Source organism: Trachinotus anak, unplaced genomic scaffold, assembly GCF_046630095.1.
Source record: "Trachinotus anak isolate AG129_WGS33_773 ecotype Australia unplaced genomic scaffold, CSIRO_AGI_Tana_v1 ptg000009l, whole genome shotgun sequence".
Classification (NCBI taxonomy): Eukaryota; Metazoa; Chordata; class Actinopteri; order Carangiformes; family Carangidae; genus Trachinotus; species Trachinotus anak.
The window spans coordinates 15,467,631-15,487,887 of NW_027273860.1; the positions used below are offsets into that span (position 1 = coordinate 15,467,631).

Genomic DNA, 20,257 nt, shown 5'->3' on the forward strand with positions numbered 1-20,257 from the left:
TCAGAATTGCCAAATATGAGTTAGAATCAAGTTGGTGAACCTAGTATATAATGAAAAGCTGCTACTTTTTCAGACCACAGACTGACTTGCAAGATACAGTATGAAAGATGCAGCGTGATAGTAACAGATTCAGCATTATTCAAACGAGCTAGTTGGTCCATCTGAGAGATTGTCATGTGACAATGTTTCAAGGTTAAACAGTGTACTCTTATTCTGAATCATCACATTCAAAGCGCCGTCACAGTCTCCTGCCTGACCCATCTCTCTCCAAGAACCTTGAGTCGTCCGGGTGGTTTTGTAGTCTCGACTTGATGGATCAAACACATTAGTGGCACATACTTAAAAACAGTCTCTCCCTGGAGACGTTCATGGTGTCGCACTAAGTTGAAGTTGGAAAATAGCTTGAGGGAGAAGTTCAAACCCTGTTTACTTTCACGCTTCTTCGGCAAATTGCTGATTAAATCGAGATGATATACATTTAGTCAACCTGTATATATTTTGCTACACTGTTTCTATCAAGGTAGTCCTGCATAGGTTGGTTGAGACTGTGTGGGACAGTCCTGGATATCCCACAGGGAAAAGCCTCACTGCAGCAGTGCTTATTACTGCCCCCTGTGACGAGTGGTGGGAAAACATCTGCTGCAAAAAGTATGTTGCATGTGGTCTGCAAGGATTACTGTGTCACTCTGAGTGATGCATCACTTAGTTACAATCACTGCACCGCACAGTGTGAATGTCACAGGACCATGGGAATCTCATGTCATGGGGATGAGCCACTCCCTGTTTCTGTTTCTGTGCAAGTCATCAGCAGTGGACTCTCTTTGGTTCAGAAGTGAGTAGGTACATTTTTTTATTGGTTGGTTTAGGCTTAGATTGCCCACTCACTAATAACGTGAAGTGATATCATATGTGGAAACAAAAAAATAACACCGATTATTTTCGCGGCTATTTCAATTGCGATATGAATCACAATTTCAGTTGGAATGATCGATTTTGCATTTAATTTTCACAGATTTTTTTTTTTTAATGATGTGATTTTAGTTTGGGCTTGTACCAAACAAGCATGCTCTTACATCTACAGAATACGATTTATACGCCAGGGCATCTCTTTAGTAACACAACTCTTATGTTGCTAATAATGCACAACAATGGGACACATTTTACATTTTTTTAAAAATTGCGGCTCCTGCAATTTGGATATTGCACTTGGCCATATTGTGATTTCTCTCATATTTGGATTAATTGTGCAGCCCTAACATGAAGTTCAGCCTACTTCCCAGCATGTTCCATTATCTTATTATTATTGGTGTGGATTGTGCCCCTCATAGTCTCGAGTGCTCAGAATCTGCGTCTATATAATATTTTTCAATATTACTCGGAGTCACCAAAGTCCCCCAACTGATGCCCCCACAAACCATGAACCAAATTAAAGCAGGGAAGTGCTCAAGGAATTTAATACACAGCTCTTAACATGACTATTATCAACTGTATCTTACATCTCACACCAATTCCCTCAGTCGGGATTAGTGGCAATTTTACATTGAAGCACTTCTCATTCACAGCACTCCTGTGACATTTGTCTGCCTATAGAGTCCGTCTGTTCGTGCTCTGTCCATGATCCATGCCAGACTCCGGTCCCAGTGTCATGACCTCAGATTCCTCCCTGTCTGTCTGGTCATTCAGCCAAGTTCCTCCTGACGTCTAATCCCTGCTCCTCCGTCCTTAATCTGATCTCTGATGGATTAATAGCACACAGGCTAACAGCAGATGCCTTCGCTAGTCTGCAGCATAGTCTGCTAAACACCAGTTTATCAAGGTGATATTGGCCTCTGTTTAACACTCATTTAGTGTTATTGACTTCAGATGGATAAGATGCAGGTTGGTTTCTTGTGCCATTTTCACAACATTAGCAGTATAACCACCACTAACTTCACTTTTTGAGGCCAAATCACCACAACTGTGTTGAAGCCAGTTGTTTCAGAATGATTAATAAGTTGAATTCTAAAGCTACAATTGATTTTTTTTTTCAAACACAAACGTAATGTACTTTTTTGTATTTGCTCAAGAATTTAAATGCATTTCTGGAAATATGCATGACCACTTTCTTTCCAAGGCTTCTGAGAAAATATCCAGCTCATGTCATGTTTTTGTTACTGTTGGTCACATCAAATCAAGCTGTCAAGACAACACTGGGATATTATTACATAATTAAGCTGATATGGGTTTTATTGTTATTATATTGCCAATGTGTTTGAAAACATTTGCCTGTTTAGAGATCCAGCAGACACAGAGCAACGTTATTCACTTTGAGTCATGTGTGCTGTTCACTCTCTTTTAGCTCACCAACGCTGGAGAAAATGATCTGACTCTAAGGGCCCGATCTTAAAAGCACAAGTAAAAAGAAATGAGTCTTGGCCACGTGGACTGTGTGGGCACATGGACTGTGTGGGCATCTCCCAGCACTTTTGCTATTTCACCTGGTTCATATAGGAAGTGAAAGAGGGCTGGCTGAGGTAGAATAAAAATCAGAAGGAGTGGTGATATGTATTAATACATTTGCATCACTGTGCCAGTCGCAGTGTTGCATGACATCAACGGCTCAACAACATTTTCTAGGACCACATTAATCGGACATTATTTCAGTTTCCACTGTATCTTACATGCTGTCATAAATGCTCCTGTCACGCCACATTTACTAGTAGGGAAAGGAGTCAGTGACACACTGGACTGATAAGTGGCTGTAAACCAACATCTCTCATTTAAACAGCAGAATACTGAGTCATGACAGACCACTCTGATGTGTGTAGTATTGTAGGGGGTCACTTTGGAGCAGCTTGGTGTCACTTGCTTGTGATTGAATAAAGGAAAACACAGTGGACGGCTGTGCGTAATGCACTCCAGTGTAGCTCCTCTCAAATCAGAGGCTGCAGATGTATCGACATATGTGTCCTGATGCCTTCAGATGGCTGCAGGGATTTAAAGAACTGAAGAAGCTTTTCATCCAGTGTAACACAGCTGTGGACAACAGATACTGTAGGAATCCCTCATTTTCATTTATACACAAATGCAGTCTGGTTTACTTATTTTTTGTGGGCTGATTTGGCTCAAGAGCGATTCAGAATGGTTTATTTACATTTTCAGCATTATTCTGTCTTTATTCTGTCATCATCTGTCATTTTTCAACTAACTACCAACTAACTTGTTTTATACTGCCTCATTTGAATGAACTCTCCACCTGTTGGCGCCTCTCCTTCCACCTGTGCACCATGTCCTCTGTGCTTGGCACCAAAATACCACACAGATGGGCAAAGGGGAATCTGAAGGTCAGGAAACTACTTAACTGTCGTGGCGCTGCTTGTGCTGGTCTTTTCGGGTCCTTAAACTGCTAAATGCTCGACTAGGACTCTGTCCATTAGCAAGTGCAAAGCACAGAGCCAGAATCGGGACAGGTTAACATTATGGCAGCAGGAAACAGCTAGCCAGCCTGACTCTGTCCAAAGCTGAGGAACTGCTGATCGCTGAGAAATAGTTCCTGCACTGAACTCTCCCCTAAAACCATTCATTGTTGTTTTGACAGCTTTAGAAGTGTTGGTAGGTCTGTTTTTGAAGTTTGGACAGAGCTAGGCTAGCAGTTCCCCCCTGTTTCCGGTATTTGTGCTAAGCTAGGCTAACTATGTACTGAATCCAGCTCTGTACTTGAAACACAGACGTGAGATTGACTCTCGTATTATTTTTCGGCATATTTCACAAGATTTTGAGCTATTCTAATGACTGAATTATGAGATCCTGAATCATACATCACCCGACCTTGTTGATGATGGGTGTACTTTTTATACTGACGACACCAGTGTGATTTCTGATCCTGATAAAAAGGTGTGAGAACAAGCTCTCTACTTCATTAGCGTCTTTCCGCTGCGGCTCTGCCACATGTGCTGAAACGTCGATCTGACTGGGATGAGTGGGAAGGAAAGGGCACAGGGTGACTGGTATCTCCGCAGGCAGCCCAGAACAACAGCATGTATGTGGGAGCGCATGTGTCACTGTGTCTACATACATTAATCACACCCACACACTGCATATGCAATTTTCCTGTCGGCTTGTCAGGTTTTTTTTTTTAATTTAATGTTATTTCTGAAGAGCATGAAATATGACAAGATGTAAAGTAATTACTTTAAAGCCTCCTGAACTGCTCTTTGCATGTATGTGTCCATCTGTGAGGAAAAGTACTTGTTAGTTAGAGCCAGACCCCTGCTGGGACGCTGCAAGCAGCCAACAGCTTAAAGGAATTAAGAGATTATGGAATCAAGAGACCCCTGTCGCTCATCTTAGCTCCTTCCCAACAACAACCAGTTAGCTAAGTTATAGTAGAAAGTATGTACACAGGGTAGTTTACAACACTGGTAATCTCTAGTAATCTCTCTGAACGGAGTACACACACCCCACAGCTTCAAATAGATGCTCTACATTAGTGTGGCAGAGGCAAATGGAAACAGTAACAGTGATCGAGAGGTCTACTCACCGGGTATGTGCGGTGCGTTGTCCTCGAGCAGGTGATTGCAGGGCGTGTGTGAACGGTACAGCTCACTCTCGCAGTGTATCCAACATTACTGAGCCTGGGGTAGTGTCTGTAGATTGTGTGGGCTCAGAGAGATTCAGACTGACTGGGAAGACTCTCCCTCCCTCCCTGTCTCTCTCTCTCTCTCGCTCTCTCTCTCGCTCCCTCACTGTCTTTATCTGCTCTCTGTCACAGAGCCCAACCATGTGCCTGAAATACCTCTGCCAAACAATTGCTTCACAAATGTGCACACACACACACCCACACACACACACACACACAGAGTCACCCACATACTCTCCATATTTCCCCATTTTTCCATCCTTTTCTCATAATGACTTTGACTTTCCCACTTTAAAGGATGAAACTGAAGTTATTCTATCTTTTTATCATTGTCTACAAATCCCACAAAGGCTGCTGCCACATTCGTATCATCAGACAACTGACGACCTGTGAAGGATACAAATACAGGGCATTGACAAAATAACACTTCATCAATCAACATTAGGTTCATTTTCCTTGGTCGGCTGACTTGTTTGTTTGGTTTTCAGGAACTTCTCAACCCAAATTAATCTCTCAGTGGTGAATGAGTCACCAAGCTCAGTTCGGTCAGATTCCCATTCTGTTTTCACAAATTGCTTGAGGACCCACCTCTTCTGAGAGACTCTCTCTATCTCTGTTGTTTGCCAGGAAATGTGATATTTCATGCACCAGCAAGCATTGTGGCACTGGTGCCAGGCAGAGCATCGAACTGAGCATTCGAGCACGTCTTCTTCAAGACTTCCTCTTGACTAACTGTGGCTTAGATCGTACCTCATATGTACGTTGCTTTGGACAAAAGCATCTGCCTAATGAGTAAATGTAAATGCAAAAATAGATCGTTTTGCTTCTATGTTGTCCACACAACTGCAGATTTTCACAATCCCACCACCACCACCTCCACGGCATATGGCTAAACTTCATCACACAGTACTCAAGTGAGTTTGTAAAACTATTTTAGGTCTTATGGCTTTCATTTATATGGCTGACAGTTGATTTGATTACGAGTGAAAGGTGAGTAGGCGGGAGAAGGTGAAAGCTTTTGTCATTACTGAACTTTGGAACATGGCCATATGGCTATTTCCTTGAGGCAGCATTTACCATACTAAACTTGATTTGGATCAAACTCACAAAAATTCCAGTAGTAGAGATTAGTTTGTTTATTTTTGGCCAGTATGACATGACATCACAAACGAATATAACTTTCCTAAGCCATCAGGACATTTTACAACTTATCAACCGCAAGGGTTTTGAAAAAAATCATGATGATGCAAGGAGAAATAATAAACCCTGTTTGCTCATTTAAGTGTCTTGTCAACACACCAAGGTATCTTGGATTTTCTTGTTGCAATATCATTGTTGGCCACTGGGGCTAAATGGCAGTGAGGCAGTCTCACTTGCTCACAGTGATATGAACATGGTACATATTTCAGGTGGCAGGACGGTGAACGTGGGAATGAGTCGAAATAAGGTGAAGGGTGTGTGTTCATGGTAATGGAGAGAACATGTCACCCAGTGCAACAGCGTGGCTCACTGATGAGTTTTTAATGTTTTTGTACAACTATGGAGCTCATGGCACAAAGAAAGATACATGCACACGTTCATCACTGGTTTTCATAGAATTTGTTGAGAAGAATAATAATACAGAAGTAGTCTTTGGTTTGTCACTGGTATTATATTTGTTATTATTTTATCCACCAGTTGGTGGGGTTACAACCTCCATTGTGTCACCATTAACTTTGACCTAATTGTACAAGAAGAATCTTTCCATAGATGACAAGCTTATCTGCTAATAACTAACATAAGACTGTTTCCATTGAGCCATAAATTCTCCAAAGAGCATAGCCAGGCATGTGTCTCATGGTTAAAAATCTTTCTGCTTGTGCATGATACAAACAACAAAACAATACTCCAATGCATAACAAGTAGTCACAGTGTCTTTAAGTTAGGTTGTAATGTCCTGAAAACACTGGATGTCTCTTTTTGTTCTGCCAGTAAACTATGAAACAAACTAGGATGATTTGTCTTCATAATGTTGTGTAATATAAATAAACACAGACCAACAAGTATCAGTATATAACTACTTTGCAGCACAAAACTGCATAACTGTGTGTGTGTGTGTGTGTGTGTTCAGCTGTCCACGCTCATGATGGATGTGCACAGATATTGGTGCTGACACACAATTAGTGTACCACTCCTCTCCATATTTAGCTTCAAAGAGTGTGAGCAGTGAAATGTGCTTGGGCAAATGTCTGTGTGTCTGCATGTTTGTCACTCAACTCCATGTGGTTGTCCTGGATCAACAATACAGCTGAGACACTCCTGTGTAAGGCACACTCTCTGTGAACTCCCAGGTTGTCAGAATATTATACATGTTAATGGATGTTAAAGCCATCAGTCCATCTGACATGTCAGTCTGAGAAAATTATGCTTCATTCTTTTGAAATGCTGCTCTACTTTAAAAGCTTTAATTGGAGGGGTTGTTGTTGCTATAGCAACATTACCCACTCCAAATTTGTACATTGCTGACAGAAAAACCAGAGAGAACAAATGCCTACCATAGATCCACTGTCTTCAGAATGGAAGAATGACTATACAAGTTAAATGTTATTTACTGTCACTGAAAAATATTTGATAAAAATCACATAACTGGATTCTCATTTGTCCATTTTGGCCTTTCTGGCTTGAGGTTGATTGTAATTCTTTGCACGAGACTAAGTCAAAACCTAGTACATGGCTGGACTGCCTATGGTCAAATCCTGATTTTATAACCACAATGTCGTCTGACAAAATCACCAAACACATAAATCAAAGACACATACTGTGCTGTGATTTCAGCTGTGTTTACTTATAAAATGAAAGTTCAAATTAAAAGAGAAATACTATCTCCAGAACGTAACAGACTTATATGTGAGGCAGATCTTCATTTATAACTCCCTCTGACATGTAGAATTGGTCTTAGCAGTATTTTAGTATGAAGCCTCCTTTTCAATCACTCCCGTTTGTAGTGTTAAAATTACAGGATTACGTGTTAATACAAACTCAACAATTCCTATAACCATTTCAAATTAAAAGCCCTCTAGCAGTTCTGTGGGCAGAGACCCAGCAGTTAGCAATGACTTCTTTCTCCTTCACACTCTCTTTGTCTCACTTGTTCACTTCCTATAGTAATACATTTAGGCTAATGAAAATAGTTTGTTTGCTGTAATGGAGGTAAGGTTCAGTGTATTAGAAGAGCTCCTGCAGTTCCCAAGTTGCCAGGACACCAGGGCGGTTTGGTAGACTGCCCGTAACAAGAGGTGTAGCCTTAAATTCCCAGTTGGCATTAATACATGGTCCAGCTATGTACTAGGTTTATGGCCACTCTTGTTTGAAAAAAAGTCCCTAAATCTAGGGACGATGCATTAAGTTTGCAACACTTCAGACTGCAAACACCTCCCTAATAGAACCTGTTTGTGCCAGAAAATCCAAGCCAGTGACGTGGCATTTGGCTGACCGGTGGTGGAAAAATTATCACTCAGTCAGTCAGTCAATCAGTCAGTCAGTCAGGGCCAATCCAGATTATAGGTTTGGCCCTGCTGTTGCAGTCCAGCCAAAAAAACCTAAGATAGGGCAAAACCTCTTGGTGCATATTAGACATTGGGTCAGGTAATTCACTTTAAAGCCCAAAGTACTTACTGACCCAGGCCTTGTAAACTGACTTTAGCCCTCAAAAATCAAATCTCTCCCAACCAGCACAGGTGCCAATTCAAAGGGCTTTGAACCTGTCAAAGTTTTTACCTACACAATAAAGTGTCATCTGGTAAAATGCTGTGTTGGTCAAATCAAATCAAATACATGCCACTTCAAATCTGTGGTAGATGTGAGTTAGTGTGAGTATTTCTGGTATTTACCTCACAATGACCGCAAAAAGAAAAAAAAAATAATAATAATTACCACAGTGATATCTTTCCAGAAATGAAAAATCCACACAGTGCAGTGTTTTGGTGTGTGATAAGCCTTCAAACGTATGGGTCTGTTTCTGGCCACATAGTTTGCCACCTTGATTTGTGTCTTGGTTTTTGGCTGGACCACAACAGCAGCCCATAATTGTATAATTGTGAATGTGACTGACTGACCAGGTGAATGAACGCCACCATAACATTACTAGTGAATATGGCATCTATAATTAGGAAAACCTAATGAAATACGATATCTGCTTGATGTTTAAGACTTTTAATGGTACAGCTGCACTACCACTTAGTGCTTTAATCAAGTAGATTAACAAAACAAACAATACTAGATCTGCTCTTAGGGAGTGTGTGATCCCTTACAGACCAGCTCTTCCCAGCCAATACTGCTTTTCTGTATGAGAATCTTAGAATTTAATAAAGTAAAGACTGAAATAAGAAGCTCTACCAACTACCATACCTTCACATGAAGTCTTAACAGTTAGGGTTTTTTGGTGATACAAAGTGGTGCAGCCCTGCTTTGTGGAAAGAGGGATCAGGTCATTCCTTTCATTAGCAGAACTAGAAGGTAATCAATGCTTTTATCTCCACCTGACTGGGCTGTTGCAACACACTTTTTTTGTGATAACAGCAGGTGCAATTTACCCAAAATGCAGCGGCCAGGCTTTTACCACATTCTAAAAGTAGTGACCACATCACACCAATCCTTGCTGATTGTCACTGGGGCCAGTGGGCAGGAGGGAGAGGAACGGGGCTAGAGAAGGAGCTGGGGATCACAGTGGAAGAACAATAGACCAAGCAGGCTGAGCAGAAGAATAGGGCTGAGGGCTGAGCCTGGGCGAACAGACTGGGCTGCGTGGGAAAACAGCCTGGACTGGATGTCTCTGGAAGTGGAGCTGCGGGCCGACGTCTCTCCAGATGTCCTTTCTGCAGCCTCCACAGAAACCCAGAAAAATCACCAGACAAGTTCTACAATAAGGGCACTGCTCATAGTCCTCCAGGTTGGAATCAGACAGGGGGTCAGCCAACATGCAAAGGAGTCTCTGCTCTCTGCTAGCTGACTGGAGAGCTGAATGGTGGCTAGCAGAGGCTGTGGCTGCTGGGTCCATCTTGTGGTCAGTTCATTCTGTCAACTGTAAGGATGGCTGGACCCAAATGCAAGCAAAAACCAAGGCAGGAAGGTGCAATGCCAAAGCTTTAATAAATAATGTCCAAACAAAAACTCACTTAAGGAATGTCAGGAACTTAACACAGGAAATCAAACAGGAAAAAGACAAGGGAAACATTGTACCAAACAGAAGACTTCCATAAGAAGCTAACTACTTAACTATCTTGTTATTATTGTAACCATGACAATAAAGATCATCTAATATTGAGTAGGTACTTATTTTAACCTAAATTACCATCTTTTCCTAAATTTGAGCCAGTAGTTTTTCTGCCTAAACCTAACCAAGCCATGACCGTAATTATAGTAACCATGGTGATGAAGGTAAGTGCACCACTCTCTGTAAAGTCTGTATGTTTACTATTGTAACCATGATAACCAATGTACGATATGCCTGCCACTGTATAGGCGCTAGCTTAAGAGACACTCCTATGGGTCGTATCAGAGGGTGGAAAAAAAAATGACCTATATGGTTACTCAGGTTGGAAGACTGGTTGTTTAAATTGGTTTTTAGAAGTGACTCTTTTCTTATGGCCTTGTCTTAACTGCAGTTTCAATTTTCAATTTTGGAAACATTTTTTTGATTTTTGATTTTTTGATTTTTACTGTAAAGCACCTTCACTTTGTTTGAAAAGTGCTATGTAAATAAAATAGTTCTTATTACTGTTATTTATTTTTTCATTAATTTATTTATTTTTATTATCCACGAACTTGCCATATGTCTGTTGCCAGTTTTGCATTGCTTGGATTTATCTAAAAAATAGTTTATTAACAATATGGTATTAATATTTTCATAATTCTGTCTCTTGTGTTTGTGCTGCATGTGTAATTACATGGCTAATGTGCGCAAAATGTGTTTAATAACTATTGGTCATTTATGTTCTGTTGCTTTGCATAAGTGTATGTACGCAATAGTGAATGTGGGGATTTGGTATTCTTGCATCAATACTTAGGTTCTTCCTGTTGCTGTGTAGGATTTGTGTATTGTCCTGTGTATACTGATTTTATTGTCATTTGGGATTCTTACAGTTTTGTGTTTGTATTTCTTAAATAATCACATAATTGTTTTTTTTTAATTGGACATCTTGTCTTTGGATGGCAGTTTAAAATTAGTCGGTTGGGCAACGCTGACACATTTGTAAAGATGTTGATTACTATGCATTGACCTTATAGATGAAAAATTTACATAGGCCATTATTTTAATTGTTTGATTTAATTCTTGACTTTCATAAACAGGCCATAAAAACAGGCTGATGATGCTATCTGTTAGCTAGCTTTCAATCATGTCACATTATTCTCGTCTTTGAATTGTAGATTCCGGCTTGTGAACACAATCGACACAATCCAATCTAAAGACTCCGACAAAGGTTGCAAACATCTAATTAATCCTGTGGAGATCTTTTCACTCATTCAGTTGTTCATGCCACAGCCATTTTCACAATTTCCTCATTATCCTTGTTCTCACCATCAACACACCAGTACCACTCTAGTGCTGTTAGGCCAGCACTCCCGTTTCCGTGGCAACCGCTGAAGTGAAGCATTTTAGCTGTGCCAGTCTAAAGATAGAGCCCTTATAAACACACCAGTTGGGCGGCCCAACCACAGTGATCATTTTAAACAAAGACAGAGGAAGAGTGGCTAAAGCAGAGAATGAATGACACTGAATGTGAAGTGGTACATGCCGAGCAATACAGCCTTGAAAGACAAAAACTTGCCCGTTTTTTCACTCGAGATTATATGATCATCACCGAGGGCTGTTCGACAGATAGGAGAGCAGTTATCTCAGGCAGGTTCCCTACTGAACTGCACAAAACATGATTCGAATCAAGAATTGCAATCTACCTCACTGTTCAAACACATGAAAAATAACAAACTGTGTCATAAAAAAACTGTGACAAATTGATAAATTAGGTTATAATAAGGGAGAAGTTCAGATGCAACATTGACCCCTCTGTTAAACCTCTAATCCATCTCTCTTTGCAAAATACAGTTTTTCTAAGACAGAATACTACCTGTCCCAGATCTGCTGTTCTGGTTGCTTGATGAGCGCTTCGGCCATCAAGTTTACAAGACAAGAGGTTATAATACACCCGATGAGCAGCAGTACATCTTCAGGGTATATTGGAGGCAACAGTGATCACTATCATAAAGTGACAATATGGGCTGAGGGTAGCTAGTTTAGCATGCTAATGTCAGTAGAAGAAAAGACATGATAGAGACAAGCGTCAATTTGGTGTTGCTCTCCACCTCTGGAGACAGGTCTTGGTGAGTAAAGGAATGCAATTTGGTGCTAAACTTGGAACGTTTCTTCTAGATAGGTGAGTAAACAACTGTGAATGCCAACACTAGCTATGTAGCTATAGCATAACTAACAAATAGCTCTTCAAGGTCTAAATTACAGATTATTTCAAGCATAGTAAATAATAAACATATATTTCATACAGGGACTAACACTATATAACATCTATAGTATATGAGGTGTTTTCTTATGCTGTTTTGGTGGTGTTTGCATTAGGAAGGTAGACATGGCAGTAAAATCATGAGATATGCTGTGTCTCAAATCGCATGAATTTCAACAGGATAGTATTGTCCCAAATCAAACACTGCCGTTGCGCACTCACTGGAAATGACGATTGCAACATGTGATCGAGATTGTTGCCCACCTGCCGTATGTTTTGCTCAGTTCACTTAAATGAACGTTTACTTTCTTGTGTATGCCCCCTGTGCTTTGTAAAATGGAAATATATATTTGTTTTCACAAATTTGAAATACATTCCCTCTCCTTCCGCTACATAGCGTCCACTACCACCACCAAGTGTCCATCGCTTCGCACTCAATTTTTTTGACCATTTTGAGTGCACCGTCCAGGTATTTGTAGCGCACTACAGGTTGCTGTACTTGTCAGTGTAACCGCACTTATGCGCTCAAAATAGCAAGTGTGAGTATGGAAGTACGCAAACTGAGACACAGCAATAGATTAAAGTTATGATAAGTTCAGAGACACAGAATTCTGATTTTCAGTCAGTCACTCAGGAACAAACTCTTTCCAGCTGAAATCCAGTCAACACAGACTATGTTTAAACTTTTAGTTTTAGAATGGTGACAGAAATAGGGTGCTTTGAATTTAATAGTAACTGTAAGCAACAAAACTGCTATATTGCAACACCATGTTCCTACAGAATGGACAAACCAAACACTGTAGAGGGCCTTTTGCATTTTTATGTTACCTGAAGGCCACTTTAGGTTCTCATAGATGCTTGGAACGGGACGGCTGAAGGGAGAGGTGCTCATTTGATAGACTCACTGCAAGATGCAACTGCAAACATAAATCATGATATAATACAATACATAAAAACAAACAGGAAGGAGATGACTTCACCAGCCAACTGCATGCCTCCCCTGTCACATGACCATGCCACATTCTCCACTGTGTCGCTAATGAATGGAAATGTATGGAGGATCTGCGCCGGAGTTGTTGAGCCCGATGTAAGACTGCCTGTCTCGCTGAAGAGGCCTTCATAACACATCCACAGCCTCCCACCCACTCACATTCTGTCCTGGAGAGGAGTTATGTGTGCAGCTATGAGCTACAACAAAGCAAAGACACTTAAGCTGAATGATTAAGATATTACAGAGAAACACAGAGTATGACTTTCAGTTGTCTGACATGAAAAAAGAGAGTATTTTTTGAAACAAGGAGGCTCAGTAGTGGACAGAGGACAGCACGCGAGGCCTGTTTTGCAAACGTACAAATATTTGGGGATTGGTTGCCAATTTGGGAGGGACAGTGGCATCCTCAGCAGGCAAGTAAGTGCAACTACTTTGTGAGTGGACCAGAGAGAGTTTATGATTGGGGTGATAGGGATTGAAGTATGGAATTTAGAAGTGAAAGGGAAGGTGGAGGGACGGCAAGGGTATACTTGGAGGCAAGTGAAGAGCAATCCAGGATAAAAAAGACAAGACTATTGTGGAAGGTTCTGAAGGCCAGAATAAAAAAAAAACGTTAAATGTATTATGAGATTTCTGATCAGGTTGAGATAAGCGGTGTCAATCCTTGAAGCTGACAAAAATGTTGACTGTAACAAGGAAGAGAAAGCAAGTACAAATCTCAAGCTCAGAGAGATCAGAGGAATAAAGGTAGTTGGTCACACAAAAAAGGCAGAGCGCTCTGGAAAAAGATGCAGGGACCAGCAATTTTTCCTCTACGTGGCCCAATGTGGGCCATATAGGCTCTATCCTCAAGTAAAAAAACAGATCAATCAGAAAAAAACACTATATGGACACAGGGCCCTACCCTGTCGGTGGCTCTCTGCCCCAAGCCATTTGGTTCCTTAGTTTTTGAACAACAATGGAGCTCTGTGGAACAGAAGAGTGAGATATATCAGCCTTTAGACACACACTGTACTTATTGGTTTTATCAGCAACAGGAACAATATATAGGAATCACTTGGTCTATCCATCAAGATTTGTCCCCTGGGTACCATGTACTGTATAGCTATACTGAAATGCAGTGGCAGACAGCTCATCGGGAGAAGTGTGACATTTCCCAGTGGGCTGAGGGTCATTTTGGCCTGCACCATTAACAGTCAAGTTCACCAGTGATAATATAACAAGCAGGAATGAATTGACCTCTTGCATCACATCACCTGTGTATGACAACTACCTTGCTGAACTGCTGTGGCTGCAGTGTGCATCCAGACCGGTGCTGCTGCTGCTGCTGCTGCCAGCCCTATCTACATTGAGTTTGCTTTTGTCGATGGCCATCAGTTACAATAATTATCCATTGTTGATGAGTCATCAGAAAATGATTTGTTTACCTTTGTATAGAGAGCGAGAGAGAGCACACTGCCCTTCACCTAATACTTTATTAACTTATGGACATAGTATAATTTTAGCCTAGATGGGATATCTGCTGTGACTATATAGTTACCCTCCATTTTCAGTGTGGTCCATTAAATCAACAGATAGGGTTGATTTACATCAGCGGTCTTATGGTTTGTGAAGGTGGCCTGAGATGGTGCCAAATTCCCAGCCTGAGTTATCGTTTCAGTCCGCCCCTGCTAAATTGCATTTGGCCAGTACCTGTTCAGATATCTTGTTTTGGACCAAAGCATTGAAGCTAGTAGAGAAGAACCGTATGTTATAACCAAGAACTTCATCCGAACACAGGAATGTTGTGCTTGAACAGACAAGAAAGAAGTGTTGAAATGATGAGCATCACAAATCAGGAGCTTTTAGCTGTACTCCATCAAATAACAATCCATTCATCCACCCACATGTGCATACATTTCATCCCACAGCCCTCCTGCTGTCACACATTCACCACACAGGCAGACAGTGCATTGAAATGAGGCAAACATTCTCACACATGCTTGCATGAACAAACAGCAGATGCAGTACACAGCACCACTTTCTAATGGTTCTTATCAAACCAATACAGTGTCGGTTTCTAGGAATCTCACTACATATCTTAATTTGGCTCTCGTATTCAATAACACAATTTATACTATGGTCTTCATATATGTTTTTGTAATATGTTTTGTATAACTTTTTAAAATTTACTTATGTATTTAGTTATATTTCTTTTGTTAGACATTCAAAGAGTGTTGTCTGTGGCTTTAAAGCTGCATTTCCTACTCCTTTATATACACTGTATACTCACATGTACACATGTGTGAACATGTGAGTATACTTGGAGATGCACAAGCAAAAATTCTCACAGGAAACTCACAGTGAAAGACAAAGAGTGCCCTCCAGTGGCTTAAATTATATCTGAGGTAGGCTTACAACCCTCTCAACTACACACAGTCAGTGTGGGGACAGCGTATTTTTCAGTATGAAATGAATAATTAAAAGATAAAGACATAAATACTTAAATGAACAAGTACAAGCAAAATGTGTACAACATCCATTAAACTGTGAAATAATCCAAAACATTTTAACCTCAGTTGATTATTATGAAATGTCATTTCATCCTGTTTCCTCTCACAGTGACTGTTTATTCGCTCTGTCTCAGCAGCTCAGTCACGTGACTGGCTCTGTCGGTTTTGATTCATGTATTTCAGAATTTCACAGTTATCTTATTTGTATTAATGTGATCATTTATTTTCCACTGGCTTATTTGCTTGTTTAATATTGTTTAATATTGAACATCATGCTGTGACATGACTGTCCTTAGATTTACTTGCTTTTATACCAATTGTGTTCACAGACTTGAACTGTCTAGTGTCAATGTGCACAGATGGAACAACAATGAAAACAACATTATTTCATATTTCTGTTATTAGTGGTCTTTATCAAATCCCCTTTCCTATAAACCCTGGACCCTTGTGGGCTAGTGCTACCTTTTCATGTAATGTCGGCAGAATGAGGGGAAGAGGGGCCACAGTTAGCTCAGACATGTCTGTGATAACAGCAGAACAGACAGAGGCAGGCAAAAAACAGATTGTAGTTAAAAAAAATGGAAAATATGGCTCTAGAAATGAGCTATGGTGAATTTTAAAATCACAGCGTGCACAGATAGGAGGAGAGGAACAAACAAGTGTGAGGTTTAATAAGCACCTAACATCACCTTACCAACATGCTCACTAAGGACACGTATGAATCTATTAGGCACTGAAGGTCTTTTAAGATGAATTCTGTCAAAATCAAAGTATTATATAGCAATAGTTCTGCCTATGGACACAGGTGATCAAACAGGCTGAACTAACGTGACAGCATATACAGTAAAGATCCTTCAGATGCCCACGTGCATCACTTTTCCACTCAGAAGGACCAGCTGGAGTTATGTACTGTATATAATGAACTACAGTGTTCAGTGTTTGCATTAAGAAGCTCATAAAAAAATAAGGTGTGTGAGCAAACAGTCTACAGCTGTCTCAATGTCAGATACACAGGCAAAAAAAAGTGTTGAATCAGAGTCAGAATCCGCAGATATCCAATATTAAAGGATTTGGACCTTGTGAACACATAACTCTTTTTTTCCACAAAAACTTTTTAAGGACCTTGGTTTTAACAGTTGTACCGCTAGCTGTTGAATTTAGTTGAAATCCAATACTTACATTTACAAGTGTAATCCTTGGGCTCTCTGTGATTGGTGTTTGCTTTCAATACTGGCACGCAACGAATGCAATGATAGGCTCAGCCACGAAGGACCAACCCACTGGGGCCTTTGTTGCCCCGGAAAAGAAGGCCGCATTTTTCGGCCGCATTTGAAAGAGCTTTTTAAATGAGACAACCTCTGTGCACCGCTGTGACGCAAATGGTCTTTAAGTGCAGCCTCCAAAGAATGCAGCCCCTGAATTGGGACACAGCTACTAGCCAACAAATGAATCACAATTTTAACATTTACATTGTCAACTTCCTGAGACTACATGTGGCTATCATATTCAAGCAATTCATTTGCATGTTACAGTCACCTGGACCGTTTGCTTTTATCAGCCCACTCCATTTCATCACTTTCCATTTCCTCCATGTAACAACCACTTCCTTTTGATGTCTTTTTCTCTTGTGATTTAGTTTCTACCCACTTATTCCACACAAATGTGGAAGAGACAGACTGCTGCTTGAGGTATTTGCAATCACACTCAACCCTTGAAGTGGAAGGCACACAAAAGTGGTGCCCATTCTAACAAATAAATCACTCTCCCTCAGACAAAATCCATCTCCTTTTTTTTTCATCAGTTGAAGAGTATGGAAAAACAAACAAGACTGTTCTTTTTTAGTTTGAATAGAATGGCACACTACATGCCCAACTCCTTCTAGATGGTGTCATTGTATGAACGGTATAAAGCCAATAGGCGGAAATAAGCCTATTTGGGAGGTAAACTATGAATAATGACCATAGGCTCCTGGGGGCTGCTGCCCCTTCAGATCATTCCTGTTGATGGTGAGCATCAAATGGTCATCAGGCTGGAGAGAGAGACAAACACGGACTCACTCCAGGATGGCCAGGACACCTTTGTCTCAAAAACGGCAATCTGTGCTGTGCTGTGCTGTGTGTTCCTCAAAGAAGGTTGCAAGTCTTTCTCTGCAGTTGTTTTCCTTTCCACAGTCCCGCCACTGTTTCAGCTGTTGCCAAGCTGTCACTCCCATCTTCTCTGGCACTGTGTAACATCCTGTCTTGTATTTTGCATATGTCCTGCTTTATTTTGTTGTACTTACCTTTTTTGTTGTTTCAGTTTCTGTTCCTTGTGTTATTTCCCACCCATCAGCTGCACCTGTCTCTAATTACCTGACCCTGATTATCCCAGTAGTCATACCTTAAATATACTTCCACTGTGTTGTCCTGAAGTTGTGCATTCATTTATTTCATGCAAACGTAATACCATGGATTAACCACCAGGTGTCACCATTTGACACTTTTAGGGAATAAACCTTTCGGCAGAGTTGCTTCTCAGTGTTTCTGTGTTGTGGAAGCTTTATTTCCTTTGTCAGAGGAGACGGTGGGATTTGTGTAGAACTAGCTCAAATGACTACAATTTCATGGGAATCAGTGCTTTTTACAAAAACAGAAGCTCCTGTCTCAGTACAGTATGGTTTCAGAGATAAAAAAAAAAGATCCAATGACGTCTTTGCCAATAGATTTATACCATGTTTGAGCTTTCCACTAACAAGTTTAAAGTTTTACAGAATGACTGTGTGAAGCTACAGGATGTCTAACACAGAATGATATAAAGATGACAAGAGTGCTTTGTCAAAATCGGCCTGCCAGACCACACAGTGGGACATTGAAGTCCATCCCAGCATCCTAACAAATGATGGCTGAAGCTTATATTTTTGCAGGGTTAGTTTGTGAACTGCTGCTACCGTATAACTCGCTAGCCAGCTGGGAAAATCCTACTGTTAGTCAGTCAGAGTAGGTCTCTAGCTGTCAGGCATTTTTGGATAAATGGATGGATGGATGGATTAGTATAACAATAGACTTAAAGCTTTAGGAAAGACAGAAGAAAAAAGAGCAAAAACCACCACGTTAACATAACCTCTTCCACAGCTGCAGGAGAGCACCCTTCCTCCTGTATGAATACACACACACCCACACAAATCCCTGTGCACTGAAATGTGTGTATGATTTGCCATTAACCCTAATGCCAACTCACAACATTAACTTTAAATGGAATGAAATTCATCACATCGTCCAACCAGAGGGAAAGATTTATCTTCAATCCTCCTGGGAATCATCACACACATCCACATGTAAGATTACAGAGCAGTGTGTGTGTGTGTGCGTGTGTGTGTGTGTGTGTGTGTCAGGTCCATCACATGATGAGCACAGACGACAACAGTCAGACTCACGTGTCATTCAGACTTTACCTACATGTCTTTGGACCATAACAGGAGACTGTAAGTGCTGGCAGGATCCCACTGTATCTAAACAATAAGAAGCAGAATGAAGTTCCTCCCAGAAGAAACATCAGTTGGATATCAATGCATAATAAGAGATTTATTTTTTTCATAATTACAGTAACTCATTTGAGACCAATGGACTGATGCTGACATCCTGCATAATAAAGTTCCACAAATCAATGTGCTCTATATTAACAGTGGGTTCATGTGAGGCAGTTCTCTTGTAGTGCTGTAAAAAAGCTCAAGGAAGACACCTGGAGGCAGCTTGGTGAGTGCACGTTAAAGTGTTTGGTTAGTGATAAACGCACAGAGAATAAACTCTACAGAGATGTTTAGCCTCTCTAGCCGCTTTTTGTTTTTGATTTTCAGCTCTTGTCAGCATCATTTCCAGCAGCAGCAGCAGCTATTTTCAGGGGAAAAGCTCTGATAAAATCACTGTACTCTACCTGCACAGCACCAAACAGCAGACTGAAATATTTAGAGATCAGCAGGTGAACATAGTTGTTACCTGCCCCGCACAGTGCCCTGAAACCAGAAACACAGCAGCTACACCTTCCACAGAGAGGGAGCTGCAGCACCAAAATAGGTTTAAAAAAATACACAAAATCACAGACCGATGCTAATAAGTCAGGTTTTCAGTTGTTTTGCCAGCTTGTGACAATTCACTTTGTACTGCATCTGCATTTTTCTGCAAGAACACACTTTGTGGGGGCTCCAGGGGTATAGTTCACATCCCAGCTTCAACACAAGATGGGAATTTCTAGCATCACTCTCAGTGTCATCACAACAAACAATACATCTCTGAATTTTTCTGGCAGATTCTCATGAAATTACACCATTATACTCCATGGTTATTATTGAGTCATTTTTAACCCTCCAGTTATCTTTTCTATTGGTCAAACATATCTCTGCAGATAATGTAAACTCATAGGAATGTTATCTTTTTGAAATTTTGTCGACCACAGTAATGGACACTGAATGTCGGGATGTCACTGCTGCTCATGGAAGGCCAATGAAGCATGTGGAGCCAAATCTCTGAATATTCAGTAATTTCTCTGAATTCCTCTAAGGCATGTTCCTATGAAAAATGAGAATGTCGCCAAAGCTGGAACCACGGGATGTGTGTGTGATCTGTGTGTGTGAGCTGCAACTCATATCAACGTATTCTCCATACTGAGTTGATGACCCACTTTTGGATAACAT

The 20,257-nt window shown here is 40.7% G+C and overlaps 1 protein-coding gene across 2 annotated transcripts in view; it reads right to left on the minus strand.

Annotated features, from left to right (window-relative positions):
* palmdb (palmdelphin b) overlaps positions 1–4,659 on the minus strand; it is a 48,125-nt gene extending 43,466 nt beyond the window's left edge. Inside the window, exon 1 of one of the 2 annotated variants that reach the window (XM_071485561.1) lies at positions 4,520–4,641. The gene's annotated coding sequence lies outside the window, so the exon portion shown is untranslated. Of the gene's footprint in view, positions 1–4,519 lie in introns of both variants that reach the window. The other variant, XM_071485563.1, reaches the window with a different exon arrangement.
* Positions 4,660–20,257: the final 15,598 nt, after the last annotated feature.